Below are 4949 nucleotides of genomic sequence, written 5' to 3'. Positions count from 1 at the left end.
TCGCGGAAATGCAATCAGAAGTGACGTTGCCCGCCTGCGAATCGTTAAGGCGGGCGATATCAAACGAAGTTACCGAGACTCACGACGTTTTTCTCCTCACGTCGGATTTTCGCCTGCGAGCGTAAAAGCGCGGCCGCATTCCCTTTCCTCGATGCGCCGGAATCGCAGTGCAGTTGCCGTTGCGAACGGAATCGGCCGCGGAGCGAACCGAGAGATCGGTTCGCAGATCGATGTTTATTTCAGTCGCGATCGATAACTCTCGTGATTCGGACGTTTCGCGCCGATTCGAACTCGAAGAACTTCGTCGCGCGCGCGCGCGAACGAATATCTTCGAATTAAAATTTAAGGTCATATGAAAAAAAAAAGAAACAGTTTTGCTATTATACCATCAAGACAAATTTGCTATTGAATTTTTGTTTCGTCAACAAAATAAGATTTTTGTTGGCAAAACAAAAATTTTAATTGATTAATTTCTTACTATTTTAGCCAATTTTTTTGCGTGTACTCTTCCGAGTTGGAAAATTCAAAAGATGTGGGCGGCAACAAATTGTTGTCGCACACTGTCAAAATTTGTAATTTAAGAAATTTTCGATTTGCTCGTGAAAATTTTGTCCTTCACATTGCGCGTAACAACACCATTAAACCGCAAATAAACTTCACAAATTTCCAACAGTTTTAGCTGCCGGTCTATCGAGTAAAAGGATTCGCGCGCGCGCGCGCGCACCTTTCAAGGACGCGAAACCTTAATTTTACGCTTTCGCTCGTTACCGCTTCCACGATAGTTCGTGTCTCTTCTCGCGAACGCGCAATAACTTAACAATTACGTCAAAGCCCCGTCAATTAACCGCAGAAATTTGAGATCGAGGTAAGGAACATCCGCCGTAATTGGATCCATCCTAGTCTCTCGATATAAGGCGCATGCGGCAATCGAAACGAGAATTTTCATCAGCCGTTTTCCCTTTTTCACGACTTAGTTGTAGCGCGCGCGCGGTTCTCTCGCGTGCACCGCAACTGGGCAACGAGCAGGCAACCGATCACGACCAATCCCCTCGATAATTCGATCGGCGGAATAGGCCGGCAACTTGCTCGCTCGCTCGCTCGCTCGCTCGCTCGCCGCGCGTACTTTTTGCTCGATCCGAAGGCATTGTGAGCTGTCGCTTGCGCAATGACGGGTTGCGCTTTACCGCCTCGCTCCCGATAAGTTCATGCTCTAGAATTCCAGGCCGAAGGCGTTACCGCGCGCTTTGTAAACCGGGGTGATGTCTTCGGGAGTAGCGCGAGAATCGCCCTATTTGCACACAACCGGAAGCCGCGGCGACGACCGCTGCGATGACTCGCAGTCGGCAGTGTAAATATCGCGGGTGAAACACACGTCAGGCCAGGCAACGTGAACAAACATAACGAGGAACGTCTACAAGGCAAGGGGGTTTACACGCTCGAGGAAACGCCGTGCGGCGCGAATAACGTGCATACCGTAGCGTGAAAAGACGTTGATATGAAATTTAATCTAAATATTGGTCCGTTTGCTCGGGGATGTTATTAGTTACACGAGAGAAACGATGTTAACACACACACACACACAGAGCATCTAAGTAAAAACAAACAGGAGAGAATATTACAGTTCCATAAAAATTAATATAAAAGAAACATACGGGTGTTAAATGTTTCACAAGTGCCATCGGCTGGACATTTATTTTGAGAAATAAACGTAACATAACAAGTTATTTATATAAAATATAAATAAAATTAAAAAATCTATTATGCAATATATTATAAATTTAAAAACAAATCAGATAAATATTCCGAACAAATGTCACTGACTGGATATTTTTTTTTCAAAACATAATTGTAACACAAAAAATCATTTATATCATTTCTATAAAATTAAAAACTAATTGAATGCACAAATTAGATAAATTAGTACTAACATTCAGTTTGGATTTAAGAACATCCGAGGACACTCCTCACAAACAATTGTCTCGGAAACTAACATTTAAAAATATATCTTAAAAATATCTATAAAAGCCGAGAATTGTTATACGTTTGATATTTATTAGATGTCTAATAACATTGTTATCTTCGACAAATGTGGAACAGTTATATGAGATGTTTTAGAGAGTGTTTACAAAGTTTGCGACTTTGAGACGCTTAAGAAATTGTTCATTCATCGAATTCTCGAAATCAAGAAATCCTCGAGTTACACTCCGAGATGCTCGCTGTCTTGTGTGTATGTGTGTGTGTGTGTGTGTGTGTGTGCTTGCGAAACTTACATTATTCATTTCTTGATACTATGAATCCATAGCTTGAATCTTGGCTTTTGCGGTATCTTGGTATCTTCTTGGTAACGATGAAATGCACATTCCGAGTTGCTTGGCTGTGAACTAATGCATTTCGAAATGTATTCAAAATTTGCATCTGTGTGCGCGCGCTTACTTTCCGTGAGGCGGAGAGAAGTAAGGAGGGAGGAAAGGATTATTTCGTAATTTTCGAGCGTTGCGGAGATGATATCAAAACAGATTTTCCAACGGAACTGTTAATAACTCTCTCTTAACTAACTCTGTTATCGTAACAGATATTAGTAACTTATCAGAAGCGCGATGCATCCCTAATTCCATTACGTGCGAGCTTCAGTACGTCGTCGCAGCTTCGCCGGGAGAGAGGAGCGGGGAGAGATAATTTCGATGTGCAAATTTTAACAAGCGAAAAAAATCAGCAAACTTCTCTGACAAAATGTAATGTGTGTACAATTACGAGACTATTTCGAGTGCAATCTACGTTTTTACGATATCAGAAAATAAAACACGCTCATAAATATCAAACGCGCTCTCGAACGCGCCCGTTCGAGAGCGCGCGTTTTGAAGTTCCACATACGTATTTTCGGAGAGACGTAATGTTCCGCGGCGTTAAATTGCTGTTAATTAATGCGCGCGATCGACTCTCGACCAGGTGGTTCACACAATTACCGGCGCCATCGAGGAAGTCGTTAGTATTCGAGTTTAAAAGCAATTTTGCGGTTTCATCGGCACGCGCGGATTTGCTTAATACGATGCGTAATGTGTAACGTTACGGAGATTATCGTTCGGAAATATACGATTGGTCAAAAATGTAAGAAAGAATTCGATCGGACATGATTTCGCAATCGAACGAATTTCTCTGTTTTTTTTCTTGTTGTTACATTATTATGTAAAATAAAAATTTCCGTCATTTTTGAAACGTTAAAGCGTAGCATAACTTTTTTTTTAAGAAGCATAAATATGCACATGTATAAACAGATTGGTTTTTGAATTATTCAACGGTAGTTCGGACGAGTCTGTCGAAAGTCGCGCGCGTTTAATTGCGAAAAAATCGAAAGTTTTGCTAAAGACGTGTTGTTGCTGCACGTATCCCGAAAAACAGAAGCTTCATGCATGCGTGCGCGTTCTTCCTTTGCGCCATGCGCGCTTTTTAAAACTCCGCTTTCTCTGGCGCGCGGAAACGACGATAGACCGTGAAAAAACTCGCTTTCGTGATTCCTCTTCTTCGCCAAAGGCAAATTGAATTTACAAATTGACGTATTCATAATCGAAATATCTCGAATAAAAACCGATTTAACGAGACGTACGTAACAACGGCTTTGTTATTATTTCGTGAAATGTTATTATATTAAAAATTTTTTTGTTCCTTTACACGCGAGGTATTGTGGGAGCTTTCGGCGTTAGAGATCGGCTTTCGTACAATTACAATAGTTTTAAATAAGCAGAAAATTAATTAATTTGGCATGTTTTCTTGATGAAAAAAAATGTGTACAAAAAGCATTTTGCTATTATACGGCCAGTAAGAAAAATTTGTTGAGTCCATTGACTTTTTGATTTCATTAACAAAACGTTTTGCTGGCGAAACAAAAAATTCAATAGCTTAGCAAATTTTTCTTGCTGAATATATGCTAATCTGCTTCGCTATTCAAACAGTTTTTCCCGTGTGAACGTTTCTCCGGCTAATTGAACTTAAATAACATTACCACAAATCCTACCGGAAAAAAGTGTGTAAATAATCACAATCGATTCTTTAGATATTGATTTTTACTGCTTTTATCTTGACTGATTGAATAAAGTTTCAAAGTGAGAAATTCACGTTTGCAGAAACGTCATTATTACACTAACAAGACGAAAGAGAGAAGGTACATGACGAGCTGTACACCTGATGATCGGGCGAAATTCTTCTTTATTCAGAGATTTGACCTAATGTTTCGATCCACTATGGGATCTTCTTTAATGTCTATGCACACTATTACAAAGAATGTCCTTTGTAATTGACTAAAGTCACGTGGTGTTTTTCCTCTCTTCTCTGTCACGTGACAGGAAGAAGTGAAAAAACAGCACGTGACTTTACTTTAATCACGTTTTTACTAACATGTGACCAAAATACAGTCACGTGACTTTAGTGTTGTTTTTCCACTCCTCGCTCTCACTATTTTTTTATTTTGATTTTTATGTTATTTCTGATGCGTTATCTCTCTAATGTGTATTACATGGTTTGTAAGACGTATATACTAGCTGTCATCTCTCTCGGTGACAGGTTGTGTTCACTGACGCAACACATTAAAATAAAAACGATAATAGCGTAGCGCGCGCCTGTGTTGTGCTAGTTTAATAAAGAAGAAAAACAAACGTCCATAAAATAACGTGAGGTATGAATAATTGCGAAGAATGTGTGTGACCGAGTTTGTCGGACAAATCAGATTAACTCTTGTTCAACTGGAAGAGACAGAGTTCGGGGAGGTACGTTCTATCTCACAACGCGGAGAGGTATCCTTCGTGTTCTTCAAATGACTCTCGGAATTAACACCGGCGGTTTCCTGCAAGATTACACCGAGACGACGGGGATCTATCTAGTTTCTTCCCGGGTGCGATCCGGAGAGTTTTCGGCGTGTGTGTGTGTGTGTGTGTGTGTGTGTGTGTGTGTCCGTCGTT

Source organism: Pseudomyrmex gracilis, unplaced genomic scaffold (assembly GCF_002006095.1).
Source record: "Pseudomyrmex gracilis isolate BER0280 unplaced genomic scaffold, ASM200609v1 scaffold_7, whole genome shotgun sequence".
Lineage (NCBI taxonomy): Eukaryota > Metazoa > Arthropoda > Insecta > Hymenoptera > Formicidae > Pseudomyrmex > Pseudomyrmex gracilis.
The sequence above is the reverse complement of the archived record's forward strand: the minus strand, read 5'-3'. Positions refer to the sequence as shown.